The following is a 16,085-nucleotide window of genomic DNA, read 5'->3' as shown; positions in this document are numbered from 1 at the left end:
AGGAAACTGAACTCAGGCAATCTGGCTTCATAGCCTATGCATGCAGCCTCATGCCAGGTGGGGTGCTTAGGGCTGGCAAGAATACACTTGCTTCCTCCACAGTGTCCCAGCCCATCAGTGTGACTTCTCTAGCTCAACCTCTGCCCCTCCTAGTGCCTTGTCCTTGGGACCTTTGGGATCCCATCATCATGCTTCCTCCTCTTCACCTCCTACTCTCCCTGAACCCTCCTCTAGTTGAAAACCCATCCTGGTGTCAAGCCTGACATCTAGTGAATTATGTTTATCCAAATTGCAACATTAATAAGGGCTGTGTGTTCCTAGAGGATCATTAATTACAGACACATTTTCATTTCCCACTGAAATACAGTCTGTGTTTCTGCTCCACATAGCTGTGGCACAATCTTGCCAAACCTGCCTGTGTGTTGCTTTTGACATCTGTCTCTGACTTTCTGACAAACAGTCCTTGCAGTTACCTGTTCTCTGCATCTTTCTTCCTCCTTGGTGTGCATCTCTTTCCCCCAATGCTGAGAATTCCTCCATGCAAGCCTGGATAGGGGTGGAGGTCCCCATTTCTCAACCATCTCCAATCAAAACCCATTGCCATTGCTGCTAGGGACAGTGCAGAGTGGCTGAGGTTGAAAGAACCAAGCAAATGATGCCTTGCTGATGTTCCCCATCAAAGACCTTTCTGGATTCAGGGTGGTTCCAATAATTGGGATGCCTGGGTAAGACAAGGAGGCACTGGGCCCCTGCCTCAGCCCATGTAGCTTTCCTAAGTTGAATGTACTGATGGGCTCCACTTTTAGGCCCAGGCTTTGAGCCAAGTAGGACTGAGGCAAAGAACCTGGCAGAGCTCCCTGCTCTTACTATCTGCTGAGGCTTGGAGGCAGCAATTCTTCCACCATACTCACTCTCTGAGATGTCAGGGCTGAGCCACAGATACCTCCTGCTAGTACAGTCCATGAGTCAAAGCAGTTTCTACCCTCTCTGCAGTGTTGATCCCCAGAGACAAGGGCTCCCCTGATTTTACACTCCTTAATCTACCTGGGCTCCTGCCTAGAACTTCTGTCCCCCTCTACATCATTAGATGGGAATATTGATCCCTGTCTAATACCATGCTACCTGTTAGAAGCACCTAGGGAGAATTGGGAAAATTTACAAAACACTCATGTCTAGGCCACCCTACAGACCAATTCAGAATCTCCGTGAGACTCCAGCATATTTAAGAACCATTCTAATCCTTGCCACTAAAAGCAGAATTCGTGCAACAGCAACATGAAGCATTGTGTAGGAGCTTATTAGGAATGCAGAATCTTAGGCCCAACCCTAGGCTGCCTGAATCAGCATCATCTGCATGCTAATAAGATCTCCAGGTGATTTGTATGCACTTTAAAGTTTGAAAGGCACTCTAGCTCAAAATGTTTTTCAAACTTTAGTGTATGAAAGAATTACCCAGAGAGCTTGTTAAAAATAAAAATCCAATTCAGTAGGTGTGGGAGGGGGCTGGGAATCTGCTCTTTTAACAAGGTCCCCAGTTAGTTCTGACGCAGATGGTCCTGGGATTGTACCTTGAGATGTGCTGCATCTAGGATTTGGGCTCTAGCCTCCTCGGCTGTGGGCCTGCCAACCTTGATGAGGTTCTCCAACTCAGGAAGCAGCTTTGTTTGGACAAGAGGGGTCTCCTGGGTTAGGGAAGCCTGTCTGGCTGCCCTCTCCTGTGCAGCCAGGAAGAATAGACCCTCTTGCCTCTTGCCTCTTGCCTAAGCTGATAGAGCTCTTTGGTCCCCACTGAGGCAGGTCCTCTGTTCACTTGTCCTCAGCTTGCCAAGGTCTGTAGTTTTTTTAGGAGCTGTATGTGTTTTTAATTGAAATGTAATTCATATAACATAAAATTTATTTTAAAGTGGTTTTTAGCATGTTCACTATGTTTTGCAGCCAGCATCACTATCTAATACCAAAACATTTCTATCACCCTCAAAAGCAACCCTGTCATCCTCAGCCATGAGTCCCAAGATCCTCTGTGCCATTCACTGCCAACCACTAATCTACTTTCTGCTTCTTTGAATTTGGCAAGTCAGGAAATTTCATATGAATGGAATCCTGCAATGCGTGGCCTTTGTGGCTGTCTCCTTTCACTTGCCATGATGTTCCCAGGTTCATCCTTGCAGCAGCACACACCGAGGTCTGCGTATTTGCTTTCTCCACTGACCACCTGAGGGCATATTTGGCCTTGAGTGGTTACAGAAAAGCCCCTTCCTCATGTCTTCATCCTACCTTTACCTCTTTAGCCCCCGCATCCAACAAGCCTCCAAAGACGGCAGTACTGGCTACAGGCTGGGTCCCGTCAGGGACTGGAACAAGAAGGGGTCTTTCAGGTCATGTGGCCCAACCTCTTCATTTCCAAGATGAGGAAACTAGGGGCAAGAGAGGCTTTCTGTGTCCCTCCAGAACACTCTGGGGGTCCCCAAGATGGGGAGATAAGCTGTGGGAAAGAGGAGGAGGGGATGGGAGATGAATGAGGAGAGCGACTGGGAACAAGAGAGGGGATACCAGTAACAAACCATGTGCAAGTCTGGAACTCCATTTCCCTAAGGAGAGAAAAATGAAACCCAAAGCTGAGATTTATATCTGTGATTTTCAAGAAGACACTGCAGAAAAGACACATTTATTGAGAGATGATAAATTCCCTCTTTGCAGATTTATTAGAACTTGTATAGAGCTGGATCATAGATTTTTTTTGGCAAAAGCCCTTAAACTTTTATGTCCCATCATAATGGTAAATGAAGTCCAGTAAGAAGTTTAATTCTTGATTAAATGATCCTCCGCTGCTGCACGTTCCAAGTTCCTGCCCCTCTAAGGCTGGGCCTGGCCAGTAAGAGGAGGCATCTGCAGGCCCCCACGGAGGCATAAAATCAGGGAACGAAATCTCTAGCATGGTGAAGAGTTGCTTCTAAGCTAGAATCCAGGGTTTAAGCTCAAAAAGGGTGTAGAGTGGGTATAGTCTAGTGAGTAAATAATTGGATTAACTTGATTTTTAAAACAATTTCTACTATGTGGTAGGTCTTTTAAGATCTGGTGTCCCGTTTAATGCACTGTGAAATTGAATTTTTATACAAATTCTTCCTTATCTTCTCCCTCTCTCCCTTTGTTTACTTTGTTCCAGTCCTACTGGCCTTTTTGCTAATCCTCAAGCACACCGTGCTCTCAGCTGCCTCAGGGCCTTTGCATCTCACCCTGTTGGCAAGGCTCTTCCAGACATGCTTACAGCTTGCTCCTTTACTTCTTTTAGTTTTTTTGTTTAAATGTCACTTCTCTGGCTATCAAAAATAGCCCTATTATTCTTTTTCTACTTATGCTTTACTACTCAATGATAAATTAATGAATATAATGAACAAAAGGATTTAAAATACTTCACAAAAGAAGATATATGGAGGGCAAGCAAGCACATGGAAAGATGTTCAACATCATTAGTTAATAAAACGCCAATTCAAAACATGTGAGATGTCACTACACTTCTACTAGACTGGTTTAAATTAGAAAGACTGATTATAACAAGGGTTGGGGAAGAAGTGGGTTAACCAGAACTCTTATACACTTCTAGTGGAAGTGTAATTGATAACCACTTTATGAAATGGGTTAAATAGCTAATGAGACATCTATTATTTGGCTCAGTCATTCTACTCCTTAGTTTATACCCAAGAGAAATAAAAGCTTACATCATTTCACAGACTTGCAGGCAGATGCATAGCAACTTTGTTACAGCCTAACTTCGAAAAGACCCAAATATTCATCAACAGGTGAACTGATAAATTGTTATAAACATACAATGTAATATTACCAAGCAATAAAAGGAAATATCAAGATACAAAACAATAGGATGACTCTCAAAAATTATACTGAGTTAAAGAAGCCGATGGAAAAAAGAATATACTATAAGATTCTATTTATATAAAATACTAGAAAATGCAACTAATTTGTAGTACTGAAAACAGATTACTGATTGCCTGTAGTTGGGACTGGGGTCAGGATAGGTGGGAGGAAGTGATAAGGGAGATGAGTAGTCTTTTGAAAGTGATGAATATATTCATTATCTTCAGTGTGGTGGTGGTGATAGTTTGACAGGCATAAATTTTAGACTATTTATTTATGAGATGGAGTCTTACTGCTCTGTTGCTCAGGCCAGAGTGCAGTGGCATGGCTCGGTTTACTGCAACCTCTGCCTCCCAGGTTCAAGCAATTATCCTGCCTCAGCCTCCTGGGATTATAGGCATGTGCCACCATGCTGGCCTAATTTTTGTATTTTTAGTAGAGATGGGGTTTCACCCTGTTGGCTAGGCTAATCTATTACTCTTGGCCTCAAGTGACCCACCCACCTCGGCCTCCCAAAGTGCTAGGATTACAGGTGTGAGCCACTGTGCCCAGCCAGTTTTAGACTTTAAATATGGACTATTTATGATATGGAAATTATACCTCAGGAAATCTTTGAGTAATAACTTTCCACTCCTGGCTCAAGAACTGAATCTGTAGGGCATAGGGTAGGAGGTCCTGGCAATGGGGAAGTAGAGCTTGTCCTTGGAATGATAGCGTCCTGTGGGCAATGCCCACTCTGAAAGACTTCTTGAAGTCAAAGCCATCATGGCTATGAGAGTAGGTTAAAGATGGCTTATGCTCTCTGGCTTATTCTCCTTCAACAATCAAACCTGGGCTACCCTCTGCCCTTTAGACCAGAAATCTCTTGTTGATTTTAGTTCTTTTCTCCATTCACACCAGAAATCCTGATCTCATGACTGGGATATGATGGGCCCAACATGTGCCTCCACCTCTACTCAGCTCATTGCATTGAACTCTCTGTTATTGTGGATATATCAGTTTCTTCCTGCAGTTCCATCAGTTTTTGCTTCACATATTTTGAAGCTCTGTTTTTATTTGCGCAAACACTATAATAAGAGTCTCTTCATGAGTTGACTCTTATCAACGTATGTTGACACCCTGTGTGCCTGGTATTATTATTTGCTTTGAAATCTACCTTGTCTGGTATTGATAAAGCCATTCCACTTCAGCTTTTTTTTGATAAATACTAACGTCTTGGATTTCCCCCTTAAGCTTTCAGATTTAAACTATTGGTGCTTTTATATTTAAAATTAATTTTTTTGTAGGTAGAAGGATATAGTTGGTCTTGCTTGTTAATTTGGGAATCCACCTCTTAATTGGGGTATATTTTATCATTTACATTTAATATAATTATTGATATGGTTGCATTTAAATCTGTCTTGAAATTTATTTTCTATTTATCCCATCTTTTATTCCTTTCTTTTTCTGCTTTCTTTTAATTAATGTTTATTATTCCATTTTATCTACTTTATTGGCAGCTTAGTTGTGTTGGCAGCTTAGTTATACTCTCCCTTTTCTAATGGTTAAATTACTGTTGTAGTTTTTCTTCTTTTTTTTTTTTACATTTTATAATCTAATTTTAAGTAATATTGCTTCAATTCACATATAGTATATGGACTGTATAGCAGTACATTCTAATTTTTCCTCTCTTTGCCTTTGTACAAATTATTGACCTATATTTGCATTTATATTTAAAACTCATAATGTTACTGTTTTCTTTAAGCAATCAGTTACCTTAAATATCTATAGAATAAAGATGAAAATATTTTATATTTACCCACATATCCTATTTTTGATGCTCATGTTGCATTTATGTAGATTCTAATGATGTCACTAAAACAACAGATATTATCTCACGCATCTTCTGTGGATTTTATACATTAGTTTCAACTGGGAGCCGCTTAGCTGGTTAGTTCTAAGGGCTCTCATGAGGTTGTAGTCAAGTTGTTGGCCGAGGCTGTGTTCCTCTGAAGGTACTGGAAAATCTGCTTACAAGCCCATTCCTGTGGTTGTTGTCAGAAGGCCTCAGTTCTTCACCATGTGGGCCTTCCATAGGACTTCTCACATGTCATGGCATCTAACTTCTGCCAAAGTGAGTGATCAGAAAGAAAGACAGCTCGAGACTGAGATCCTCCAAGATGAAAGCCACAGTCTTCCAGTCTTTTTAGAACCTGGCATCCTCATATACCATGGCTTGCGCCCATGATATTGGTCACCCAGGCTAGTCTTGGAACAATGAGGGAGGAGGCGACACATGGTGTGAATACTGGACGAGATCATTGGGAGTCATCTTAAAGCTTTCAAGGCTGCCCACCACACCTTGACCTCCCCAGGACTCCCAGCATGTCTTTTCAACTCAGGGAGACAATTGGGCTCCTTCTGGATCCCTCTTCCCTGCTTCTGTCTCATCACTTGCCCTGGAGGCTTTCCCCAGGTTATAAGGCAGAACAAGAACGATGATAGGGCTCATCTTGTTTGCTTCCTCTCTCTCCGGGATCATTGTACAGCGTTACCAGGTGTCCTGTGTCAGAGAACCATTGTTTTATATGTTTTGTCTGTTTTTGTTTGTTTCAGGGGGGAAAGTAAATTTGATCCTTTTTATGCCATCTTGGCTGGAAGTAAAAGTCTTCATGTATTTTGTTATAAAATCCAGCTGTTGATTAAGCCTTTAATCTGAGAATATATATGTATATATATATTTTGTCAGGGACAGTGAAATGGATGGAGGGGGAATGTGAAGGCTCCGGTAATCTGGCACCTGAGGTGGACAGTGGTTGTTTGAGGCTGTGGGATGGACGGGTCTGGGTGAGGAGCACAGTAAAGAATCAGACTATGAAACAAATCTTCCTAATTTTATCAAGGGCTCATCTTAGTGATTTTCATCTGTATCCCTTTTGATAGTATCTCTTTGCCCAAGATATCCCTTTGGTAGGTTTTCATTTCAGCTTTCACAAATTTCATGTATTATCTTGTGGTTTCTCATTTTGCATTGAGATAATGCAAGACTTAGGGTGAGAAGACTCAGGTGAGCCTTGCACTGAGGTGGGGGGTGGGCAAAAGGGAGGGTGGGGCAGGACTGGAATGGGGGCACCTGAGCTCTGTTGGGGAGGACAGGAGCCCCCCCAAATGGGTAGGAAAGTGTGATGACTGTCTTTGGCATGTAGCTGCCTTCATTGACCCCAGCATCATCTGACAAATTGTTAATTCATTTCTAATTTTTTATTTTGATTGAATATCTATGTGCTAGACCCTTGGAGTACAGCAGTGAGCAAAACATGCACATTCCATGCTCCCTTGGACTTTGTTATATTCTAGCAGGGAAGAGACAGTCAAGCACTCATCAACCCTTATCTACTTCATTGTCATTTTGGTGATGGCCAAGGAGAGCCCTAGGTGCTAAGCAGGCATGTGTCAGGGGGACAAGATGGGAAGAAAGAAGTCTGAAGAGGTCAGGTGCCCAGCTTGGTTGCAAGGCTATCCTCCAGACCCCAGCCCTGCGTCTCTCCCTCTCCCTGGTGGTCTCAGGCCTTCTGGGAGGGGCTTTTACAGTGGAGCTATTAGCATAAGTCAACACTACACTGGCTCCTGGGAGCTCAGGTGCTGCCTAGGTGGATTCAGCTGCTCTGCGGAGTCAGTTTTCTTGGCAGAGTCAATATGTATAGGATTAAAACACACGGATTTTGTTTTACAGTCTCCTGGGAGCCTCAGAGACCTGTGGTTTTCTGTGCAAATATAAAGTCAGTTGATTCTTTCTGAACCCTGATTTTATCAACAGAACTTAGATTTCTTCCCCTATATTTAGACAGCCGTGCCTGAGGAAACCATGCAGGCCAGATGGGCTGAAAACACTGTGTTGGAGCAGTGTGTGTGTGTGTGTGTGTGTGTGTGTGTGTGTGTGTGTGGTTGTGTGTGGAGGCATGCATGTGTCTTTGTGTGTCTGCATGTGTGCTTATGTATTTGTGTGTCTCTGTGTCATTTCTATGCGTGTCTGTGCATGTCTACATGTATGTATGTCCATTTCTCTTTATGTCAGTACTGTGTGTGTATAAGTGTGCATTGTGTGTCTGTGCCTGTTTGTATATTTATGTATGTTTCTGTGCATTTCTGTATGTGTGTATCTGTGTCAGTGCATATATGTCTGTGTCTGTATATCTGTGCATATGTCTGTGTGTGTATATGCATGTGTGTGTGTCTAAGTGTCTAACTCCATGTCTGTGTGTGTGTGTGCAGTCTGTGTCTATGTGTGTGCCTGGGTGCATGTATTTAGAGTGCTTGCTCTGATGTCATTTGTGCAGTTGTTGGGCTGAGGTGATGGCTCATTTTCAGTCCTCACTGGATCCCTGATCTGCATTCATCCCTGACAATGTGTGTCCCGTGTGTCTCTCATGTTCATGATGTGTCCCCTTCCTGATACCTGTTCCCAGCCAGGGGCTTTTTCCCCATCAGCTCTATCCCACTCAGCATGTTCACTGCCTGCTAACCTATTGGTTTGGTGTTTCTAAAGTGTGTGAGTTCATGTGTGTGAAGCTCACATTTAGCACATTTTATACATTAACTCACATAAACCCGAGGGCAATTCCTGTAGGTGGATATGAGGATGATCATCATTTTCAGATGAGGGAAGAGAGACTGAGAGAGGCTCAGTGACTTACCTAATGTCAATCAGCTAGAAAGTGGTGGGCTTCGACTTTGCAACAAGTGGTCTGGCTCCAAAGACCAAAATGGCCAGATGTGACACTGTGCAAAGGAAGAGGTGGCTTCCGGAGAAGAAAGCCATCAGACCCAAGGAAAGAAGAGCAGAGGAAATGAAAGCACTTCCGGTCTGAAAATATGTCTTCAGGGAGAGGTGGGGGTTTTCATTTGGGGTGAGGACATGAACAGAGAGGGCTGGGGGAGGGTGGGCGGCTGGACAGATCGGATCGGCCTCCACATTGTGGCTTTGTCCCTGGCCGGCAGTGTGCCGCAGGCCAAGTCATCTGACCCATCCACTGCTAGAACCTACCTTCCAGGAGCAGGGGCTTGGTCAACTGAGGTAATGTCAGCTGAGTATCTGGCCCGTAGTGGGGATTATCGTGGGTATATCCAGTGTAGTCTGATTAAGGGGCACATCTCTTGCGCTGTTCTTGATAGTTTATAATTTTTTTCCTGGTATCTGTCTTTCATTGTGCCTCAACTAAAGAAATGCCATTCTGCTCAGACACAGGAAAACCTTTCATTTAAGCAGTGAGAAATTGAGGTGGTGTGATCAATGGGTTTCAGTGAATTTGTGGAGGGCTTTAGTATGAAATGTAGAGTCCTGGGCCCCACCGCAGATCTACTGAATCACATAGGTGAGGCAGTACCTGTGAATCTGCATTTGAGGACCACTATTCCCACTTCAAAGGGTTACATGTCTGACCTTATGAAGGGGTTGGGGATGGCTTTTCCCCCAGGGATTCTTTGCAGAGCTACAGGTACCCTCAGTTAACTCTGGAAACTGTGTCCTATTTCAAGGGGGTAGTGGAAGAAGGGGCAGGGTTGACTGTATCATGTTCTGACTTGAGGGCCACTCTGGGGGCCCAGAACAGCCCTGGCTCTGACTGACCTTCACTCTTCAAATGGCTTAAGATGCAGTGGCAGGAGAATTCATCTTCCCCTTAGGCCTTGTGGTTGTCTCAGTCTCAGCCCACAGATCTCCCCACCTAGAGAACAGCTAGGACACAGAGGTGACCTGCAGCCTCCACACCTCCTACCAGGCCCTGTAACTCCCCCAGCAACCACAACTGCAGAAACAAGTTTTCTTTCATTTCCAAAACTGTAGCTCGTCCCCTAGAGCGCCCTGTGTTCTGAGAGCTGGAAGGCTTTTCAGTATTTGAAACGATTTTTTTCTATGTTAGGGTGGAACCAGCCCACTCCACAAGCAAAATCTATAGCGCTGAGAAGCGGCAGAAAATTGGCAAGGCTTAATAAACCTCACGCCTGACGCGCTCCTGTGGCTATATATCAAAGGGAAAACAAATATATTGACTAATTCCTCTCGGAAGAACATCCATAAATTACAGCTGTTTGAAACCAGCCCGTTGTGAAAAAACGTTACGGATGATGTAATTTGCACCATTATAGGTATAACTGCACCACACCCAGGTTTAACTTTTGCTGCCGCCTCTTAGCTCTGAGTGTGGGAAGGACCCAGCATCCTGGGGAATGTGTGGTTTCGGGGAGGAAGGAGAAAAATACCTTACATTTGATTTCTCAGAGTTCCCTCCTACCAGCGGCTTTGTATGACCCTCCTGACAGCACCCTGGCGAAGGTCTTGGCTTCTCGGAGGCAGGATAAAGACACTGTCTGTGGGCTGGGGAAAACAGAACAGACTCAAGTTTAATGACCGTGGCCCTGAGCTCTGGACAGAGGGAGGGCCTTTGACAGGCCTGGGTGCAGATCTGGGCAGGGCAGCTCCCGCTGCTGCATGCTCCTGGGAGAGATTGCATGGCCCAGACCCTATTCTTGCTCTCATAGGCCCATCCAAGAGTTATTCTGATGGGTCCTGTATCTCCAGACCACGTTTTCTCCTATTCTCATCTTGGGGATTAAGAATAGGAGTGCTCTCTCTACTTGTCTTAGAGAAGGTCTGTCCTTTTCTGTTTTTGTTTTTGAGACAGAGTCTTGCTCTGTCACCCAGGCTGGAGGGCAGTGGCATGATCGCGGCCCACTGCAACCTCTGCCTCCCAGGTTCCAGCGATTCTCCTGCCTCAGCCTCCTGGGTATCTGGGATTATAGGCACATGCCACCACGCCTGGCTAATTTTTGTATTTTTAGTAGAGATGGGGTTTCACCATGTTGGCCAGGCTGGTCTCTAACTCCTGACCTCAAGTGATCCACCCGCCTCAGCCTCCCAAATTGCTGGGATTACAGGTGTGAGCCACTATGCCCAGCCAAGAAGTGCTATCCTTCTGCCTGCAAATGAACACTGTGAGAGCAGTGTCCTAGCAATGCTCTACATAGGTCAAAGTATACCAGTCCCCAGTTCCTATGGTTACATTAGACCTCATCTATTATTCCCATCTAAGAGATGAGAAAACTGAGGCCAGCAGGCTTAGTGCTGAACATACAGAGGGACAATACAAGTGTGCCTAGTTCTCCCATTTCCCATCTCCTTGGCCTATATCCCTGCCAATAGCTCATTGGTTTCCAAGATTAGCTGCACATCAGAATCTCCTAGGGTGCATGGAAATGCAGATTCCAGGTTTTCAACTCCAGGGAATCTGCAACTGTGAAGTTGTATTTTTTAAAACAATATGCAGGTAATCATGGTGTACCTAGATTAAAAACTCTTGGACTTGGCCCAGGGGTCTTTTGGTGAATGCCAGATTCCTTGAGTCTTCCCCTGGCTTCTCTTGTTAACCAAGGGTTCAGGTCAGTGGTTCTCTTGCCCCAACCCACTGCTTCTCCAGATAGTTCCAAATGAACCCTTTTCCCAGAACTCTTAGTGCTGACACAGGGGCAGTAGAACTCCAGGGCTTTTCCAACAGTCAGACTTTTTGAGAGGGGGAGGAGGCAATTAGGAGGGCCTTAAGGAAGAACATAGGCTGGGCCTGCATCAGAAAAGTGGGGCTCGAATCAAACTTCATTATGTGTCTGATTTTCTTATTGGACAAGTACAACTGTGAGCCACTTCCGGGTGTCACATCCTCACTGTATCAAGAAGGGCTTTCACCACCCTCACCAAGGTAGCTCACAGAGACCCTTCCAACCTCAAAGGTCGCTGCCCTGGGTCCCAGTGTTTACTGGCTCCTTCGCAGCAGGTGTGGGAAGCAGAGGCCGCTCTGCTGACGCAGGTGGACAACCCCATGCGTCTGACTGCGGTAATTGCTGGCTTGATGTTTTGTATTTGTCTACATCTACCCCGTCAGTGGCAGTCGCCCACTCGGCTTGGTTTCTCTCGGAAAGGCTCTCACTGTCCTCTCCCATACGCACATGTTCCTACAAACACAAATACACATGGCCATGGGCCCAGCTGGCCCACTCCCGGCTGGCCTCTATTCACAAGGCAAAAATAGCCACAGACATGCTCACAGATGAGTCTGTACTGCCAGTTGCTCTCCTCATTTGTGACATCCCTGAGAGCCACCCACCCTCTCCTTGTTTCCTTTGAAGGCACAGCTGAGAGCTGTGTGGGGGTGGGAGAACCTGCGAGTGGGATCCTGCTTCCTTTTCCTTCTGCCTTGTTCTAGAACGTCTGCTTCCTGGAACCTTCAGGGCAGATCGCAGGAGGGACAGGAATAGGGTTTCTCTTGAGCTGTGGATTGAGAGGGAAGACCCGAGTTTCTTGGTGTGTGAGTGTAAATTGGACTTATTTGCAAGATGGATCCAGGGTCTAAAGGTGATACAGACTGCGGGATTATGCCTTGCACTTGGGCTCTGAAGCTTAGCAGCTGGTCCTAGCCACATCCCAGACAGGCTAAGAGAGTTTAGGAATGCTGCCCTCCCCATTCACCATTGGATTATCGTTGCTTAGTTTTAGTTTTAATTCAATTAAAAAAATTGTCATATGGTAAAATTGAGCATATATATGCTAAAACTCATTGAACTGTATACCTATATATGTGTATATATACGCATGTGTATATATATGCACATACATATCTGTATATACACACATACATGCATGTATATATCACACATACATGTGTGTACACACATATACATGTATGTATATATCACATATATACATGTATGTATATATCACATATATACATGTATGTATATATCACATATATACATGTATGTATATATCACAGACATGCATATGTATACATAGACACATAGACATGTATATATACACACATACACAATGCACACATTTATACATGTGTACATATACATACACATACATATAAATATGTGTGTGTGTGTATATACATATATTTATGTAGCCATCATCACAGGATACAGGGCACTTCAATCACTTCCAAAACATCCTTGGGTATCCCTTGATTGTCACACCCTCCTTTATCCCTGATTCATCCTCCATCACTACGGTTTTGGTTTTTTGATAATGTCATGTGAGTGGAATCATACACTGTGTAACCTTTTGAGACTAGTTTCTCTCACTCAGCACAAGGGCTTTGGGAGTCATCCAAGTTATTCCATCTGTCAACCAATGGTTTGTTCTGGTTTACTGCTGAGTACTGCTCCATCATGTAGATGTACCATGGTTTCTTTATTCATTCATCCATTAAAGCATGTTTGGATTTGTTCCAGACATTGATAATTATGAATAGAGCTTTTGCAAATATTCATGTGTAGGTTTTTGTATAAACCTCAATGTTCAATGCCCTAGGGTAAACCTCCAGGACTGGGTCATATGAAGATATATGTTTAACTTTATAAGCAACTGCCAAACTACTTCTAGTGAGGCTGTGCTCTTTTCCATTCCCACCAGCAATGTACGAGAGTTCCAGCAGCTCTGGATTCTTGGTAGCATTTGCTATCATCCATATTTTTTATTTTAAACGTTCTAATAACTGTGTAGTGGAATATCGTTGTGCCTTTAATTTGCATTTCCTCAATGCCTAATGATGTTGAACAATTTTTCCATGTGCTTGTCATCTATTTGGTAAAGTGTGTGTTAAGTCTTTTGCCCATTTTAAAATGGAGATTTCTATTTTCTTGCTCTTGAGTTTTAAGAGTTCTTTATTTTGGGTCAAGTACTTTGTTGGATACATGAGCCACAAATATTTACTCCCAGGCTGTAGCTTGTCTTTTCATTCTTTCAGCAGCATCTTTTCAAGAGCTTTAATTTTAATATTGTACAATTTACAATTTTTCTTGGATCGCACTTCTTGGTGCATGTCTATGAACACTTTGGCAACTCCCAGGGTACAAAGATTTTCCCCTATGTTTTCTTTTTAACGCCTTATCTTTTTATGTGTAGATTTATGATCTACTTTGAGTTAATTTTTGTTTATGGTACCAAGTTTAGTTTGAAGTTTATTATTTTTTTGCAGAAGGATATCTAATTTTTCCAACAGCATTTCTTGAAAAGATTGTTCTTTCTCTCTTGAATAGTGTTTGCACCTTTTAAAAAATCAATTGTCCATATTTCTGTGGGTCTATTTCTGGGGTTTCTATTTTGTCCCATTAATCTATATATCTATCTCATTATAATTACCACTTGGTCATGATTATTGTGACTATATAGTAAGTAATAAAATTGAATAGCTTGATTCCTTTAACTTTATTCTTCTCTTTCAAAATTATTTTACCTATTCTACTTTGATTTTTCCATATAAATTTTAGAATAAGCCTGTCTGTTCCACAAAATATATACAAAAAGTCTCTCTGGGATTTTAATATAATTGCATTAAACTGATAGATTAATTTGGTTAGAATCAGCATCTTTACCGTGCTGAGTCTTCCAAGTCATGAACTGAGTGTGTCTATTCATTTATTTAGTTCTCCTTTGATTTTTTTCATCAGCATTTTGTGAATTTTAGCATAGAGATTCTTTGCATTAGATTCATACTGAAGTATTTGATTTTTGGAACTACTCTAAATGATATTGCATTGTTTTCAAATAATATATTGTTAGTATATAGAAATACAATAGATTTTTGTGTACTGACTTTGTATTCTATAACTTTACTATACTCTACTATTAGTTTTAGGAGTCATCATCGTCACTGTCCTCCCCCTCCTCCCCTTCCTCCTCTTTTTCTTCTTTGATACCTTGGGATTTTCTACATAGACAATCATGTTGTCTGCAAATAGAGATATTTTTTATTTCTTCTTTTCTAATATTTGTCTTCAATTTACTTTTCTTACCTTATTGCACTTGCTTGGACTTCTAGTTCAGTTTTGAATAGGAGTAATGAGATGGGCATTATTGACTTGTTCCTGATCTTAGGAGAAGCATTTTTTAAATTAAACATTATGGTAGCTGTAGGGTTTTTAATCGATACCCTTTATCGGGTTGAGAAATTTCATTTGTATTCCTAGTTTGTTGAGAGTTTTTATCATGAATGAATATTAAACTTTTCAAATGCTTTTTCTACACCAATTAATACGATTTGTTTTTTCAGATGGCACATATGATGAATTCAGTTGTTTATTAAAATTTTAATCTAGCCTTGCATTCCTAGGTGGACCTCACTTGGTCATACTACATTGTTTTTTAAATTATATTGATACATTTGATTTACTACTATTTTGTTGGTAATTTTTGTGTCACAAAAGAATATTTCATGATTAAAGTTCTTAAAAATGTTAATCTGTAATTTTATTTTTTGTATTTTGTCTACTATTGGTGTCAAGATAATAGTGACTTCATAAAACTCAAAGAGTTGAGAAGTGTTTACTCCTTATGATTTCTCCTTCTGATTGTGTAGAATCCTTAAATGTTTGATGGAATTTGCCTGTGAAACCATCCAGGCTTGGAGTTTTCTGTTTCAGATGGTTTTAACTTTATGTATTTAATTTCTCTAATAGTTATTGGGCTATTCAGATTATGTACCTCATTTTTGCTGAACTTTGGCAGATACTAGTTTTTGAGAAATTAGACAATTTCATTCAAGTTGTCAAATTGATGTGTGTAGAATTGTGCATGGAATTTATTTACTATCCTTTAAATGTCTGTGGAGTCTTCAGTGATATTCTCTTCTTTATTCCTGATATTAGCAGTGCGTGACTTTTTTTGTTTCCTTTTTTTCAGCCTTGCTAGAGGTTGATCATGAAACTTTTTGGTTTCATTGATTTTCTCTGTTGTTTTGTTTTCAATGTCATTGATTTCAGACCTTATTTTCACTACTTCTTTCTCCTCCCTGTTTTAGGAATGTTTTGCTCTTCTTTTTCTTAAAGTAGAAATTTAGATTATTGATATGACATCTTTCTTTTCTGACAGAAGCATTTAATGCTATAATTTTCTCTCTAAGCATTGCTTTATGTACATCCCACACACTTTGATAGATTATGTTTTTATATATTTCAGTTCAATTCAAACTAAATTTTTTTTGAAAATTCCTTGACCTAAGGATTATTTAGAAGTATATTGTTAAATTTTCTTTTTTTTTTTTTTGATTTTTTTTAAAATTTATTTATTATTATTATACTTTAAGTTGTAGGGTACATGTGCACAACGTGCAGGTTTGTTACATATGTACACTTGTGCCATGTTGGTGTGCTGCACCCATCAACTCGTCATTTACATCAGGTATAAC

This window comes from Chlorocebus sabaeus, chromosome 8 (genome assembly GCF_047675955.1).
Source record: "Chlorocebus sabaeus isolate Y175 chromosome 8, mChlSab1.0.hap1, whole genome shotgun sequence".
Lineage (NCBI taxonomy): Eukaryota > Metazoa > Chordata > Mammalia > Primates > Cercopithecidae > Chlorocebus > Chlorocebus sabaeus.
Note: the sequence above shows the minus strand (reverse complement) of the source record.